Here is an 18,282-nt window from a genome sequence, read left to right on the forward strand (position 1 = left end):
ATATAAATGATTTGGATGGATGGGATGGTAGCCAAATTTGCTGATGACACAAAGATAGGTAGGAAAGTAAGTTATGAAGAGGACAAAAGAAGGCTACAAAAAGATATAGATAGGTTAAGTGAGTGGGCAAAGATCTGGCAAATGGAGTATCATGTGGGAAAATGTGAAATTGTCCATTTTGGCAGGAAGAATAAAAGAGAAGCATATTATCTAAATGGTGAGAGATGGCTGAGTTCTGAAATGCAGAGCGGTGTCTTAGTGCATGAATCGCAAAAAGCTAGCATGCAGGTACAGCAAGTAATTAGGAAAGCAAATAGGATGTTATCATTTATTGCAAGGGGATTGAATACAAAAGTAGGGAGATTATGCTTCAGTTATACAGAGCACTAGTGAGTCCACATTTGGAGAACTGTGTACAGTATTGGTCACCTTATTTAAGGAAGGATATAAATGCGTTGGAAGCAGTTCAAAGAAGGTTTACCAGACTAATACCAGGAATGGGCGGGTTGTCTTTGAGGAAAGGTTCGACAGGTTAGGCTTATATCTGCTGGAGTTTAGAACAGTAAGAGGCGACTTGATTGAAACATATAAGACCCTGAGGGGTCCTGACAGGGTGGATGTGGAGAGGATGTTTCCTCTTGCAGGGGAATATAGAACTAGGGGTCACTGTTTAAAAATAAGGGGTCGCCCATTTAAAATGGAGATGAGGCAAAAAATTTTCTCTCAGAGGGTCGTGAGTCTTTGAAACCCTCTTCCAGAAAAGGTGGTGGAAGCAGTGTCTTTGAATATTTTTAAGGCAGAGGTGGATAGCTTCTTGGTAATCAAGAGGGTTATCGGGGATAGGTGGGATGCAGATTTGAGGTTGCTATCAGATCAGGCTTGATCTTATTAAATGATAGAGCAGGCTGGAGGGGTCGAATGTCCTACTCCTGCTCCCTGTTCGTACGTTCTTAACATAAGGCAGACAAAAGTAAAACAATAGAAGTAATATATTTGGATTTTCAAAAGGCTTTGATAAGGTGCCATGTGATGACTAAGGTCAGAAATTATGGAGTCAGGGGGCAAGTAGGAGAATGGACAACAAGCTGGCTACAAAGCAGAAGAGAGAATAGGGGTTAACAGTAACAACAGAAAATCCTGGAAATATTCAGGAGGCCAGGCAGCACCTATGGAAAGAGAACAGAGTTAATGTTTCAGGTCACTGACTGTCAGGGTGACCGGAAAGGTTAACTGTTTCTTTTTTGCAGATGTTGCCTGACCTCAGCTCAGCATTTCCAACATTTGTTCTTTTCATTTCAGACTTCCAACACCCACAGTATTTTACTTTTGCTTTAGCGGTTAAAGGTAGTTACTCAGGTTGGCAAAGGTGGGACATGGTGTGCCACAAGGATCATGCTACTAGGACCACGGTTGTCCCCTATTTAAATAAACAATTTGGACCCAGGAATCCAGAACCTCAAAGACAATAACCTCTGGATTATTACCCGAGCTACAAGCAAATTGAAGCAGGGTAAATAAGATCAGAGGGTTAAATGCGTGGCTCAAAGATTGGTGTGGGAGAAATGGGTTTCAATTAATGGGTCACTGGCACCAGTACTGGGGAAAGTGGGAGCTGTACCGTTGGAACAGTGTTCACCTGAACTGTGCTGGGACCATTGTTCAGGTGAGTCACAAGAGAGGGCTTTAAACTAAATAGTTGGGGATGGGGAAATCAGGTGCGGGAAGGTGGAGTAAATTAAAGAGAGAGGACAAGTCAAGACAGCAAGGTAGCAAAATGGAAAATAACAATCTGAGTGTGGCACGAAGGGGCAGAGAGTACAAACTTAAGAGCGTGCTTGCAGATAAGGCTAAAGGTTGCGAAAATAATAAAAGGACAGAATTAAAGGCATTCTATCTGTTGTTGCATTTGCAACAAGGTAAATGATTGACACAAATGGAAGTAAATAGGTATGATCTAATTGCTATTATGGAGACGTGGCTACAGGGTGACCAAGGCTGGGAACTGGATGTTCAAGGGTATTCGGCATTTAGGAAGGGTAGACAAAAAGGAAAAGGAGGTTGGGTAGTGCTGTTAAAAAAAGGATGAGATCAGTTCATTAGTGAGAGAGGATCTTAGATTGGAAGATCAAGGTGTAGAATCAGTTTAGATAGAGTTAAGAAGCAGCAAACATTGGTCCGAGTTGTTTATAGGCCACCAAACAGTAGTGGAAATGTAGGGCACAGTATAAATCAGCAAATTAGAGGTGCATGTAACAAGGGTTAACATACAGTTATCACGGGGTCTTCAATCTACACAATGACTGGGCAATCCTAACTAGGACTAGTTCTGTGGAGGACGATTTCCTGGAACGTACACAAGATGGTTTTCTAGAACAGTATATTGAGGAACCAATTAGAGAACAGGCTATTTTAGATCTAGTATTGCGCAATGAGAAAGGGCTAACCTTGCTGTAAAGGAGCCTCCAGGGAAGAGTGGCCATAATACGATGAAATTTTAGTGATGTAGTTCAATCCAAAACTAGTCTTAAATCTAAACAAAGGAAACTATGAATGTATGAGGGGCAAGTTAATTGCGGTAGATTGGGAAACTACATTAAAAGGTATGACGGTAAACAGACAATGGGTAGCGTTTAAAGAATTAATGCATGGTTTACAACAAATTTACATTTCTTTAAGGCATAAAAGCCCAGTAAGAAAGGCGGTCCAACCATGGCTAACAACAATAGAATCATAGAATGATACAGCACAGGAGGAAGCCATTCAACCCATTGTGTCTGTGCCGGCTCTTTGAGAGAGCTATCGAATTATTCCCAATTCCCCCAGCTCTTTCTCCACAATCCTGCAAATTTCTCCTTTTCAAGTATTTATCCATTTCCCCTTTTGAAAGTTACTATTGAATCTGCTTCAATCGCCCTTGCAGGCAGCGCATTCACAATAACTCAATGTATAAGAAATATTCTAATCTTCAATTTTTTTTTGCCAATTACCTTAAACTTGCATCCTCCAGTTACTGACCCTTCGATCATTGGAAAGAGTTTTTACTTATGTAACAAAGTCCTTCATAATTTTGAACACCTCTATTAAATCATGCTTTAACCTTCTCTGTTTTAAGGAGAACAACCCAGCTTTCTAGTCTTTCCATAACTGAAGTCTCTTATTCCTGGTACTATGCTAGTAAATCACCTCTGTACCTTCTTCAACACCTTCACATCCTGGTACCCAGAATTGGACACTATGCTCAAGCTGAGGTCGCAGTCAATCTTTTCTCATAACAAGATAAGTTAAAGATTTTAGATCAAAGGAAGAGGCTTATAAATTTGCAAAAAAATGTAGTAAGCCTGATGGTTGGGAGCATTTTATAATTCAGCAAAGGATGACCAAGAAACTGTAAAGAAAGAGAAAATAGAATGTGAAAAGTAACGAGAAAACAAAAATGGATGGTAAAAGCTTCTATAGATACATAAAAAAGAAAAGATTAGCAAAGACAAATACAGAGACAGGAGAATTTATAATGGGGAATAAGGAAATGACAGAGAAACTAAACATGTATTTTGTGTCTGTCTTCATGGAGGAAGATACAAGAAACTACCCAGGAACACTAGAGAACCAAGGGATGAGCAAGAATGAGGAAATGAAAGAAATTAATATTTGTAAAAAGGCAGTACTAGAGAAATTAATGGGGCGTAAAATTGATAAATCCCTTAGACCTGAATCTACATCCCAGAGTGTTGAAAGAGGTGGCTGTAGAGATAGTAGATACGTTGGTGGTCATCTTCCAAAATTCTATAGGTTCTACAACGAAGCAGAGGTGGGGTTCCAGGCCAGGTAAGGAAGGCAGATTTCCTTCCCTAAAGGGCATTAGCGAACCAGATGGGGTTTTACGACAATCGACAACGGTTTCATGGTCATCATTAGGCTTTTAATTCCGATTTTTATTGAATTAAAATTTGAACTCGGATCCCCAGAGCATTACCTGGATATCTGGATTACTAGCCCAGTGACAAAAACACTATGCCACCACCTCCCACTGAACTATGGACTAGCCATATAAATACTGTGGCTACAAGAGCAGCTCAGATGCCTGAATCCTGCAGCGAGTAACTCACTTACTGACTCCCAAAAGCCTGTTCACTATCTACAAGGCAGAAGTCAGGAGTATGATGGAATACTCCCCGCTTGCCTGGATGAGTGCAGCTCCAACAGCACTCAAGAAGCTTGACACTATCCAGGACAAAGCAGCCTGCTTGATCGGCACCCCATTCACAAACATTCGCTCCCTCTAGGAACGCACAGTGGCAGCAGTGTGTACCATCTACAAAATGCACTACAGAAACCCACTAAGGCTCCTTAGACAGCACCTTCCAAACACATGACCACTACCATCTAGAAGGACAAGGGCAGGAGATACATACACCACCACCTGGAAGTTCCCCTCCAAGCCACACACCATCATGACTTGGAAATATATCACCGTTCCTTAACTGTCACTGGGTCAAAATCCTAGAACTCCCTTCCGGACAGCACTGTGGGTGTACCTACTCCACATGGACTGCAGCGATTCAAGAAGGCAGCTCACCACCACCTTCTCAAGGGCAATTAAGAATGGGCAATAAATGCTGGCCCAGCCAGCAACGCCCACATCCCATAAATGAATTTTAAAAATTAGAAAGGATGTAATAATTGGACACTTTGAAAATAATGAGATTGAGCAGAGTCAACATAGATTTATGAAAGGAAAATCATCTTTGACAAACCTGTTGGGAGTTTTGAGGGTGTAACTAGCAGAATAGGTAAGGGAAAGCCAGTGGGTTTGGTGTATTTGAATTTTCAGAAGGCTTTCACTAAGATCCCACACAGGGAGTTAGTAAACAGTTAGAAGTTAGCAAAATTAGAACATTGCTGAGAAAAGAGACTTGTTTTGTTAAAGCTTTTCGTCTTGCACTCATCAGGACAATTTGCAAGAAAACACCAATGTCACTTTCTATGAGGCCAACACTCACTTTGTTAACTCGTTAAACAGGCAGTCCAGAGAAGGTTCACTAGGTTGATCCCAGATATGGTGGGATTTTCTTATGAGGAGAGGTTGAGTAGATTGGGCCTGTACTCATTGGAGTTTAGAAGAATGAGAGGCAATCATGTTAAAACATATAAGATTCTTAGGGGGCTTGACAGGGTAGATGCTGAGAGGTTGTTTCCCCTTGTGGGAGAGTCCAGGACCAGAGGGCATAATCTGAGAGTGAGGGGTTGCCCATTTAAGACAGAGATGAGGAGGAACTTCTACTCTCAGAAGGTTGTTAATCTGTGGAATTCTTTACCGCAGGGGGCTGTAGAGGTTGGGTCGTTAAATATATTCAGGGCGGAGATAGACAGATTTTTGATCAGTAAGGGAATCAAGGGTTATGGGGAAAAGGCAGGAAAGTGGAGTTGAAGATTATCAGATCAGCCATGATCTCACTGAATGGCAGAGTAGACTTGATGGGCCGAATGGCCTACTTCTGCTCTTATGTCTTATGGTCTTACTATCTGTTTTTACATTTCTGGCTAGCTTTCTCTCATACTTTAATTTTTCCATCCTTATTACTCTTTTAGTCATTCTTTGCTGTTCCTTACATTCTGTCCAATCTTCTGACCTGCCACCTGCTTTGACTGGTCACCTCATCTTTGTTGGCCTTTATTGCAATAGGGTTTGAGTACAGGAGTAAAAATGTCTTGCTGCAGTTCTACAGAACCTTGATGAGACTGCACCTGGAGTATTGCGTATAGTCTTGGTCTCCTTACCTAAAGGAGGATATACTTGCCATAGAGGGAGTGCAACGAAAGTTCAGTAGACTGATCCCTGGTTGTCTTATGAGGAGAGATTGAGGAGACTGGGCCCATATTTTCTAAGATTACGAAAAATAAGAGGTGATCTCAATAAAACATACAAAATTCTTACAGGGCTCGACAGAGTAGATACAAGAAAAATGTTTCCCCCGGCTGGGGGATTGGAGGGTAGTTCTAGAACCAAGGGGGACAAGACTCAGGATAAGGGATAGACCATTTAGGAATGAGATGATGCTCAGACAGTCTTCAGCTTCTTCAGTCAGAGCTTGGTGAAGCTTTGGAATTCTCTATCCCAGAGGGCTGTGGAGGCTCAGAAATTGAGTATACTGAAGACAGAGATTGATACCTATTCGTGCTCCTATTTCCTATGAATCCAAGAACAATTTTAAAATTTGAGGACACAACCAAATTTGGTGCATACAGTAGGAGAACTGTGACAAAATACAGGGAAATATTAATATACTTGCAGAATTCGTGTATAATTGGCAAATGAAAATCAAAGTGCAGATGGTGCGTTTTGGTAGGAAGAATAAAGAGGTCACATAATCCTTGGAAAACAACTTTCTTAAGTGAGATAGATAAGCAGAGAGATTGGGGGTACAGATACAAGCAGTCACACAGGTTAATAAGACGAAGTGCTGGGCTTCATTTCTAGAGGGATGCAAATGAAAAGCAAAGATACTATGTTAGAGCCTTGGTTAGACATCACTTGATGTACTGTGCATTGTTCTGGTCTCCATATTATAAAAATGGGTTTGGAGGCACTGGAGGAAGGTGCGAAAATAAATTACTAAGGTGATACCATGAGTTATAGAGGCTATCAACAAATTGTACTTATATCACACCTTTGACCTAATAAAACATCCCAAGGAACAGAAAAGATTGGGGCTCTTTTCTCTGTAAAAGGGAAGGCCGAGGAGTTGAGTTGATTGAGGGGTCTTCAAATTATGAAACATTTTGACAGGGTAGATGTAGAAAAGATGTTTGCACTTGTTGTGTCCAGAACTACGGGCCAAAAGTATAAGATACTCACGAATAAATCCAATAGAGGGATCCTGAGAAATGTCTTTCCCCAAAGTGGTGAGTATATGTGCCGAATGGCCTCCTTCTGCACTGTAAAGATACTGTGATACAACTAGTTGAGGTGAATAGCATAGATGCATTCATAGGAAAGCTAGATAAATACATGAGGGAGAAAGTAATAGGGATATATTTTGATGAGGTTATATGAAGTAAGGTGAGAGGAGGCTTGTGTGGAGTATAAACATCAGCATGGACTTGTTGGGCTGAAAGGCCAGTTTCTGTGCTGTAAATACTATGCAAGCGCAGGTTGTGTCCTCTGGTTTTACTGTTCTGGATGAGGTGAAATAACTTGTCGGAATCTATATTATCCATTCTCTTTAGAATGCTGAAAACATATAAATCATATCAGATGAATGATCAATTAAATTGTTTTATTATTATCAAGGGATAAATATTGTCGACACAAGGCATGCAGTGCCATGGGATCTTTATGTTCACTTGAGGAACAGATGGGACCCGAGTTTAACACTAATCTGTAAGGTAGAACTGTTAACAGTTCACTCACTCAATACTGCGTTGGAGTGTCAGCCAGGGTTATTTGTTAAAGCCCCTGGAGTGGGGCTTGAAGTCACAAACTTCTGGCTCAGAGGGCAAGAGTGCTGCCCAGTTTGCCACAGATCTCACTATAAGGGCCACCACATCATTTATTAGCCTGAAGGTATTTAGAATTCACTCCAGCACACAATGACATGTTCGTGCATGAGCATTCTGTGCCAGGTCAGTAACGAAACAGACACTTCAATAGAGGATGAGAACAAGATGAGATAGAACAAAACCTAGGACCTATAGGCTAGATAGTTTAGTGTCATTGACAGAAGATAATGGAATCTACAGTAACAGTAGTAACAGAACATGGGAACGCAGGAATGGGCCATTCGGTCTCTTGAGCCTGCTCCGCCATTTAACAAGATCATGGCTGATATTCTACCTCAACACCATCTTCCCACATTATCCCTGTATCCCTTAATGTCATTGGTATCTAGAAATCTATTGGCCTCTGCTTTGAACATACTCAATGACTGAGCCTCTACAACTCTCTGGGGTAGAGAATTCCAAAGATTCACCACCCACTGAAGAAATTCCTCCTCATCTCGGTCTTAAATGGCCTACCTCTTATTCTGAAACTGTGTCCCCTGGTTCTGGACTCACCCAATCAAGGGAAACATCTCTCCTGCCTTTACTCTGTTGAGCCCTGTAAGAATTTTGTACACATCAATGAGATCACCTCTCATTCTTCTAAACTCTAGAGAAGACAGACCCAGTCTCCTCAATCTTTCCTCATAGGACAATCCCACCATCCCAGGGATTAGTCTGATGAACCTTCATTGCATTCCCACTATAGTCAGTATATCCTTCCTTAGGTAAGATCAAAATTGCTCACAATACTCCAGGTGTGGTCTCACCAAGGCTCTATACAACTGCAGCAAGACATTGTTACTCCTGTACTCAAAACCCCTTGCAATAAAGGCTAACATACCATTTGCCTTGTTGATTGCTAATCACACCTGCATGTTAGCTTTCAGTGACTCATTAACAAGAACATCCAGGTTCCTTTGGACATCAACACTTCCCAAGCTCTCTCCATTTATGAAATACTCTGCATTTCTGTTTGTCCAACCAAAGTGGGTAACTCACATTTTTCCATATTATATTCTATCTGCCATGTTCTTGCCCACTTAGCCTGTCCAAATCTCCTTGAAGCCTCTTAACATCCTCCTCACAACTCACATTCCCACCAAGTTTTGTGTCATCAGCAAACTTGGAAATATTATATTTGATCCCCACATCCAAATCATTGATATAGATTGCAAAGAGAGGAGCATCTAGTGACAGAAAAGGCAATATTAAAAAATTCAGCTTAGATTCTGAAAGGCAATGTCATGCTTACTGAACCTGATAGAATCCTTTGAAGTCTCATGGAAAGAGTGGATTACGCTAAAGCTATAGATATCATAACTTGAATTTCAAAGGGCCCTCAATCAGGTGCCATGTGGTGAGGCTCATGACAAAGGTTAGGGCATTTGCTGTATGGATAGCAAACTGGTTAAAAAATAGAAGTCAGAGAGTAGGAGCAAAGGGTAGTTACACAGATTGGAGGAAGATTGAAAGCAGCGGCTCAAAGGATCAGTGCTGAAGCCACTGTTAATGTATTGATTGGAACATAGAAACAAGTAAATCAATATCAAAATTTGCAGATGATAATGAACTTGGGGATGGAGTTTCAGCAGTATACTTTTTTGATGAAGTTCATGCCCTGGTCCAGATCAGTTAGTGCAACACAAAATGGGAACACACCTGGGACTTTACTGGTCCGTAAGGCTCAATTATTTATGAGATAAGCCTGCTGAAAACTCACATGGTAAATTCTGATTGTTTGACAATCTGTTTCAGAGCTCACCTTAATAGTACCGTGTTGCACAGTAATGAGACAAAACTGAAACTTATTGCCAGGCTCTTCTTCTTTATTACTACTTACATCAATATATACATACATTACACCTCAACCAGGGTGGCCCATAAATCTCTGAAGCTGCAATTGGCAACATTCCATAATGAGCTGACAGGATGTGGTCTGACAGCAGGACAGGTATCTTTACTAGTCCACTCAACTCTCCAATCCCAAACAGATGAAGTTTCTCATCATTATAAAGTGTGTGCTCAATCCAGCACTCTAACTAAAAGCTGTAGTTAAAGAACTTCCCTCCCAAAAGGGAGGGAAAATACATAAGCAAAAGGCAGCATGCATAAAAGAGAAACAGTGCGAATGAGCAAAGAGTAGCTTGCAGGCTGATCTGTATTTTAAATTTCCATTGACCTACTTTGATCCATACCTCCCTAATAACCTTACCTAATAAAATGTTGACATGGTACTGAGCTATTGACCACATAACAGCTTCATCAAGACTGCTTACCTCCACTCGGTAACTTGTCAAACTCCCCACCTCAACTCGTCGGCTACTGAATCTTTTTTTCAGTTTTTTCATAATTTTCCATGAAGTTGAATCCACCCCCCCTCCACACGCTAACCTGCTGCTTTGTTTCCCATTAGTCATATTTCTTCCTCCCCCCCCCCCCCCCCCCCCCCCCCACTTTCTAGTTTAAAGTCCTGTTAACCACCCTATTTACCCTTTTCGCTAGAACATTGGTCCCAGATCGGTTCAGGTGAAGACCGTCTCAATGGTACAGATCCCTCCTGTTCCAATACTGATGCCAGTGCCCCACGAAATGGAACCCCTCTTTTCCGCACCACTCCTTTAGCCACGTGTTTACTTCCCTTATTCTCGCGTCCCTATGCCAATTTGCACGTGGCTTGGGTAGTAATCTGGAGATTATAACCCTTGAGGACCTGTTCGTTAATTTAGTTCCTAGTTCCTGATAATCCCCAAACAGGTCCTCTTTCCTAGTCTTACCTATGTTATTTGTCCCGACGTGGACCACAACAACTGGATCCTTCCCCTCCCTCTCCAATATCCTTTCAAGCCGGTTAGAAATGTCCCTCACCCTGGCACCGGGCAGGCAACATACCATGCGGAAGGAGATAGCTGAAGAGATAGTGGAGGAATTAGTGGCAATCTTTCAGGAATCACTAGAGTCAGGGAGGGTCCCAGAGGACTGGAAAATCGCTAATGTAACCCCCCCTGTTTAAGAAGGGAGTGAGGCAAAAGATGGGAAATTACAGGCCGATTAGCCTGACCTCGGTCGTTGGTAAGATTTTAGAGCCCATTATTAAGGATGAGATTTCAGAATACTTGGAAGTGCATGGTAAAATCGGGCAAAGTCAGCATGGTTTCATCAAGGGGAGGTCATGCCTGACAAATCTGTTAGAATTCTTTGAGGAGGTAACGAGTAGGTTAGACAAAGGAGAGCCAATGGATGTTATCTACTTAGACTTCCAGAGGGCCTTTGACAAGGTGCCGCACAGGAGGCTGCTCAGTAAGATAAGAGCCCATGGTGTTAGAGGCAAGGTACTAGCATGGATAGAAGATTGGCTGTCTGGCAGGAGGCAGAGAATGGGGATAAGGGGGTCCTTCTCAGGATGGCGGCCGGTGATTAGTGGAGTTCCGCAGGGGTCAGTGTTGGGACCACAACTTTTCACTTTATACATTAATGATCTAGATGAAGGAACTGAGGGCATCCTGGCTAAGTTTGCAGATGATACAAAGATAGGTGGAGGGACAGGTAGTATTGAGGAGGCGGGGAGGCTGCAGAAGGATTTGGACAGGTTAGGAGAATGGGCAAAGAAGTGGCAGATGGAATACAACGTGGGGAAGTGTGAGGTCATGCACTTTGGTAGGAAGAATAGAGGCAAAGACTATTTTCTAAATGGGGAGAGAATTCAGAAGTCTGGAGTGCAAAGGGACTTGGGAGTCCTAGTCCAGGATTCTCTTAAGGTTAACTTGCAGGTTGAGTCGGAGTTAGGAAGGCAAATGCAATATTGGCATTTATTTCAAGAGGACTAGAATATAAAAGCAGGGATGTGCTGCTGAGGCTTTATAAGGCTCTGGTCAGACCACATTTAGAATATTGTGAGTAATTTTGGACCCCGTATCTCAGGAAGGATGAGGTGGCCCTGGAGAGGGTCCAGAGGAGGTTCACGAGAACAATCCCAGGAATGAAAGGCTTAACATATGAGGAACGTTTGAGGACTCTGGGTCTATATTTGATGGAGTTTAAAAGGATGAGGGGGGATCTGATTGAAACTTACAGAATACTGAAAGGCCAGGATAGAGTGGACGTGGGGAAGATGTTTCCATTAGTAGGAGAGACCAGGACCCGAGGGCACAGCCTCAGAGTAAAGGGAAGACCTTTTAGAACAGAGATGAGGAGAAACTTCTTTAGCCAGAGAGTGGTGAATCTATGGAATTCATTGCCACAGAAGGCTGTGGAGGCCAGGTCATTGAGTGTATTTAAGACCGAGATAAATAGGTTCTTGATTGGTAAGGGGATCAAAGGTACGGGGAGAAGGCGGGAGAATGGGGTTCAGAAACTTATCAGCCATGATTGAATGGCGGAGCAGACTCGATGGGCCAAATGGCCTAATTTCTGCTCCTATGTCTTATGGTCTTATGAATCTCTCATCCATGCTTTTGCAACCGCAAGGTTGACTATTCCAGTGCTTTCAGGCCAGCATCCCATCTTCCACCTTGCTGCCTGTACCCTAACTCACACCAAGAATAATTCACACCTTGTCTCTGTGGTCACTGACCTACATTGGCTCCTAGTTCAGGAATGCCTCATTTTTAAAATTCTCATCTTTGTTTACAAATCCCTCCATGGACTCGGCCTTATCTCTGCAACCTCCTCCAACCCGATATGTTTTAAGATCTCTGCATTCCTCCAGTAATGGCCTCTAGCACATTTGCAATTTTAATCACTCCACCACTGCAGCTGTGCCTTCAGCTGCCTCGGCCCCAAATGCTGCAATTCCCTCCCTAAACTTCTCTCCTGTTTCCACCAATTAATAAGATCTTGGCTGATTTTTGACCTCAACTCCACATTGTTGCCCGATCCCCAAACTGCCTGATTCCCTTAAGAATATAAAAATCTATTTCAGCTTTGAACATACTCAATGACTGAGCATCCAAAGATTCACAACCCTGACTGAAGAAATTTCTTCTCATCTCAGTCTTAAACAATTGACTTTTAAATCAGAGACCATGCTCCCTAGTTCCAGACTCTCCTGCCGGGGGATACAACCTCTCAGCACCTATCCTGTCAAGCACCTCAGAATCTTACATTTTACTATGAGACTATCTCTCATTCTTCTAAACTTCAGAGAGTATCGGCCCATACTCTTCAACCTCTTATCATAGGACGACCCTCTCATAGGTCATCAACGCCTGAATAGCTCCAATTTTAAGTTAATGCTGCCCTGTTCCGGATTCTCCCACTACAGAAAATACTTTCACTCTCTCTACACTATCAAATCCTTTAGTTATTTTAAACACAACAACTTGCATTTACACAGCACCTTTAATGTAGTTATATGTTCCAAAGTGCTTTGCAGGAGTTTATCAAACAAAATCTGACACCAAGCTACATAAGGAGATATGATGGTCAAAAGCTTTCTCAAAGAAGTGGATTTAGAGAGCACCTTAAATGAGGAAAGAGAGGTTTAGAGAGGGAATTCTCTTTGGGCCTTGAGCACGGTCACCAATGGTGGAGCGATTAAAATATGGGGTGCTCAGGAGGCCAGAATTGAAGGAACGGAGATATAGATGTAGGGTTGAAGGAGATTACAGAGATGGGGGTGTGGGGGACTGCAAGGCCATGGTGGGAGTTTTAAACAATAATGAGAATTTTAAAATTAAGGCATTACTTAACCGGGAGCTAATATAGATTAGTGGCCATAGGGGTGATGGGAACGGGATTTGGAGCAAGTTAGGACATGGGCAGCTGAGTTTCCTCAATTCAATCATTCATCAACCATCTAAATTCAAGATAACATGAACCAAATCTATTCCGCCTGTTCTCACATTGGAAGCCTTTCAGTTTTTGTATAATTTTGGTGCATATGCACTGCTCACCTTCCAAGACCAATATATCTTTCCTGAGGTGTGGTGCCCAAAACTGAACACAGCAGCGCATATAAATCTGATCAAATGAAGCATAACTTTCAGTCCTTTGTATTCCAGCCCATTTGAGATGAAGGTCAACATTCCATTACCTTTGTGATTACTTTGTGTACCTGTCCTCTAGCACCTGGGCACCTAAATCTCTTTGCTCCTCCACATTCCTTGCCTCACACCATTAAGAAAACATTCTGATTTAACTTTCTTGAGTCAAAAGTGGATGACCACATGCTTTCCTGCATTGAACTCCATCTGCCATGGATTTGTCCACTCACTAAATCCATGCCCCTCCATAACTTTCTGCTCCCACTTACAAAACCCAACTGTGCCTAACATTGTCAGTTTTAACATAAAAGCAAAAAACTGCGGATGCTGGAAATCGAAAACAAAAACAAAAATACCTGGAAAAATTCAGCAGGTCTGGCAGCATCTGCAGAGAGGAACACAGTTAACGTTTCAAGTCCGCATGACTCTTCAACAGAACTAAGGAAAAATCGAAAAGGGGTGAAATATAAGCTGGTTTAAGGGGGGGGTTGGGACAAGAGAGCTGGATAGAGGGCCAGTGATAGGTGGAGATAACCAAAAGATGTCACATACAAAAGGACAAAGAGGTGTTGAAGGTGTGATATTATCTAAAGGAATGTGACAGTCACTGAGAAAGGAAATATGGCTGTGAAAGCGGGTTTTAGTAAACACCTTGTCAAACACCAGGAGAGAAATGGAAAGCAATGAAGGTGAACAAGGCAAAAGAGAGTTACGAAAATCCTGACGGAGAGAAGCGCAAAACTTCTTCAAGATAGGCATTCCTTGAAGAGAAGTGGCAGTCAATTAAAGCTTGGATATACACTCTCGATTCATTCCCCATTCAACCCTCTCCTCCCAAAACTCAATCTAGTGAAGCTTTGTTGCGCCACCTCTATCCTCCTTTAGGTACAGAGACCAAAACTGTACACAGTACTCCAGCCTATAATCTCATATTGGATCAAATACCACCTGGAAGTTTATATGAACAACGTCCAGAGACACTCCCCATGCTAGTGACCATCTCAAAAAATCAACTAGATTTGTCAGGCATGGTTTTCCCTAGACAAATCCATGTTCTCTTTGATCAGCTCAAACTTGTCCAAGTGTTCAGTCACTCTGCCCCTGATGACAGATTCCAGAAAGCTCCCTTTAACTGATGTTAAACCGACAGATCTTTAGTTTCTATCTCTGTCTTTTCTTAAATAAATGGAGTGACATTAGCAATTGTCCAATCCAAAGGCAGAATTCCCAAAACTAAACCACATCTTTGGAACTTCCAAGAATAAAATTGCAACTATACAAATTCCAGTTGAACTCCATTGCTGTTGCCTTGTATCTGTCCCGTTTTGGTCCTTTAATTATCAGTTTGTATGGAAAGACTCAGAAGAGAACAACTTATATATTCCCTAATGCATGCCCAAGTTACTTCCACTATCATATCTGCAGGACTGATAAACACAATAGTGCATTATGGTAATACATACAGTACCAGCATTTACACCATCCAAATTATGGATTTTTTTAAGAGGGTAAATTTTGAAGGAAAGTTCCAATGTTTCAGATGGGTTCAGCACCTGCAACAGTCCAGAATACTCCAGTACCATGTTGACGCTGAGTTCAGTCAGGGATGGGGTTTTAGTAGGGGGGGGTTGTTGGGCAAGAGAGGTTCATTAAATATTAAGGGCAAAAGTTTTCAAAAGTGCAGACATCTGATCACGTGAGTTCCAGCAGACATCCAGTCTTCTGTATCAACTGTCCTAAGCGCTTTATGTTTCTGTTCCAAGTCAAAAAACATTTTCTGGAATGACAGACACCATCTTCCAGAAATCAGGGTACTGGGCTCTGAGATGTGTCAATAATTGGAGAGCCTACAGATGACAAATTTAAACACTGCTGGCCAAGTAGGGGTATGGTAATCACGCAGCAGAGGTTGGCCAGGGGGTGGGATGGGAAGGAGAAAAGATAACTTTAAAAAACTATAATGGACATGTAACAAAATCAGTTCTGAAATTTGTGATAGTTTTGTAGTCAGAACAATTAGTCATGAATACAGAGCTGACTACTAGATTGAACAGATCCACGTCAGTATGGGCCAACCATTCGGGTCTATATCATGATATCATTGATTTGGGTGCAGGTTGTACTGCAGGGCGCAATATTATATTTGTTCCTCGACCTCCCTTGATTTCCTTCTCTCGCTTGAGGGTGTTAATTGTTCTATGGGCTCCAAGGCACCCTCTGCCATCTTGCCCAGCTGTGCATTTTTCATGCCTGCGCGTAGACAGTGGACACTGATAGGTTGTATGAATCTGTAGCATTACAGTTGAGCCAGATTCTCTCCTTAATCAAGGTCCAGCAGAGGTCACTGGACAGTTATAAGGCATGAGAACATGAATTGATGCTTCCCATCTGCTAAAGGGCTTTAACAGCTAACTGAAATACCTCAAACTTGACCTGGATGAGACCAGATATTCAACAGAGGCTGGCGATTGAATCTGGCTTGTACAGTGCAATATCACACCAAGCAGTACATTTACCCAGTGGGCAAATTAGGAAAGACCAGTGTGTCTGAGTTCCATTTCTGAAGTCAAGTACAACCAGGTCACAATTCAAAACAGATTCTACTATTAACCAACTGTCAGTCTGGCAGCTAACGAAACTTAGGCATACGGCTTCAGCAAAACCTGGAAAAATACAAAACAGCTCAACAATAAGTCTTCCAGCTACTTACTTCATAAAATGATCCAATGCTTATTGTCTTCAGCTGAGATACTTGAAATCTGACAAACACACACTCCAGGGATCAACTTCTGCACTTACACTACTGTATAAGCTTGATCATTCATTTAAACAAGAAGCTATAAACACTGACATTGTGTGACTGAGCCATCATATCAGATTATATCATGTTTACATTTATGACAGGGATTCCAGGCAATGAGTGACAGTAAAAGAACTCCTTTAGAGCATTGTACAGAACTAAAATACCACACTGGTTAGCACAATTGTTTTCTAATTTGTTAGAAGTTTAACCTACTTCATCTTTCTGATTCTAACTAAAATCTTGAAAAAGGATAGCTTTTTAAAACACTGCAATATCTTTAGAGCTGAATTTACATCCTTTTCCTGAACTTACAAAATAAAGTCCTCAACAAAGTTAACTTTTCTCCTGCACAGAACATGCCACATTTAAACCATCCGTAGAGTGGGTAAAGATGGTCCTGCTGCAAAACTTCAATCTTCAGGAAACGTGACTCTAGACAGCAGTGATCCTGCGACCTGCTGCTTGCTCGTTTTCCAGCAGGGACCCCTCACCCCCAATATGAAGGGGGTCCTTGGGACCCTCGCACCCCTCTCCCCAATCTGATCCACACATGACTGATGGAAACTGAAATCTGCACTTGCTTCGCGGGGAACACTGACCACAGGCCACTGCTGTAACTAGAGGGTGCGTGGCATTTGACGGGGTAGGGGGTGCACACCTCAGACCAGGAAAGGAAGCAACTGGACTGTAATTTACTGCAGATCAGGAGATCCCTGCAGCATTTGCAGGAATCAGTATGAACTCAAGGCTGATTTGGGGCAAGTGAAATGAGGCATCAGAAGGAAGGGGGGGGGGGGGGGGGGTAAAGCACGGGGAGGGGAGGTGAGGTTTGGTCTGGGGATCACTCCAGCTCGGTGCTGCCTCAGGCTCCAGGCAATGGATGTATCTGAGCCGGCTGCCCGGGCAGCCACATCGCGCTCATTTCCTCACTGGAGCAGAGCCAGGCCCAGGCCCCGAATGTGAGAAGCGCCCTCTCCTTCCCTCAGCAGCCCCCCGACCTGACCAACCCAACCCCCAGGGCCCAGGCCACCCCGCCCTGCTCCTACTCTCCCACCCATGAGAAGCCCGAGGCCTAAGGCCCGAGTGCGGGTCTGCCGCCAGCGCCAGGCCGAGGCCTGTGGTTATGGGGGAGGGGGGGGGTGTGTGTGATTCCCGCTGCCTCTCTCCCTCTCCCCCAGGCCCCGATCCCTCTGTCGGCGGATGCCCCCGCCCCGGCTCTGGGTCACTCACCTGCGGCTCGGTCGGGCGGGCTCTGGGTGTGAGGGCCGGGCCAGGCCGGGTAACCAGGGTAACGGCGAGAGCGCGAGGCCGGGCCCGAGGTAGCAGCGAGCGAGCGCGAGCCGGGCAGCGCCGCCATTAGCAACTGCCCATTGGCCAGGGGGGAGTCAGCTGACCCGCGGCGCCCCGCCCCCCCCCCACTCACTCACCCGGCGGGATGGCGGCCGCTCCCGGCCCGGGCCCTCGGCGCCGTCCCCCGGATCTCTGAGAGGCCCACACCGAACCGGCCGGCGGACACTCTGTCAGCGGGAAACATTCAGAAACCTCCCATGAAACCGGCCGCCATTACTCACATCCTATTGGACACTTTCCGTCAGCTGACCAGGAACCTTAAGGATGGGGGGCGGAGCAGAGACTCACCTGAATGAGTGAGAGAGCAGCACCGCGGGGGGTCTCACTGTACAGTGCGGGGGGGGCTCGCTGTACAGTGCGGGGGGGGGTCTCACTGTACAGTGCAGGGGGGGTGGTCTCGCTGTACAGTGCGGGGGGGGTCTCACTGTACAGTGCGGGGGGTCTCACTGTACAGTGCGGGGGGGGGGGTCTCACTGTACAGTGCGGGGGGGGGGGTCTCACTGTACAGTGCGGGGGGGCTCACTGTACAGTGGGGGGGTCTCACTGTACAGTGCGGGGGGTCTCACTGTACAGTGCGGGGGGGTCTCACTGTACAGTGCGGGGGGG

At 43.9% G+C, this 18,282-nt stretch overlaps 1 protein-coding gene across 2 annotated transcripts in view; it reads right to left on the reverse strand.

Moving 5' to 3' along the window:
- The window catches only part of zc3h18 (zinc finger CCCH-type containing 18), a 203,110-nt gene extending 185,209 nt beyond the window's left edge, over positions 1–17,901 (reverse strand). The window contains exon 1 of one of the 2 annotated variants that reach the window (XM_078544708.1): positions 17,754–17,901. The gene's annotated coding sequence lies outside the window, so the exon portion shown is untranslated. Of the gene's footprint in view, positions 1–17,556; positions 17,713–17,753 lie in introns of those variants that run through there. The other variant, XM_078544707.1, reaches the window with a different exon arrangement.
- Between the last annotated feature and the right edge of the window lie 381 nt (positions 17,902–18,282).

Source organism: Cetorhinus maximus, chromosome 6, assembly GCF_964194155.1.
Source record: "Cetorhinus maximus chromosome 6, sCetMax3.hap1.1, whole genome shotgun sequence".
Lineage (NCBI taxonomy): Eukaryota > Metazoa > Chordata > Chondrichthyes > Lamniformes > Cetorhinidae > Cetorhinus > Cetorhinus maximus.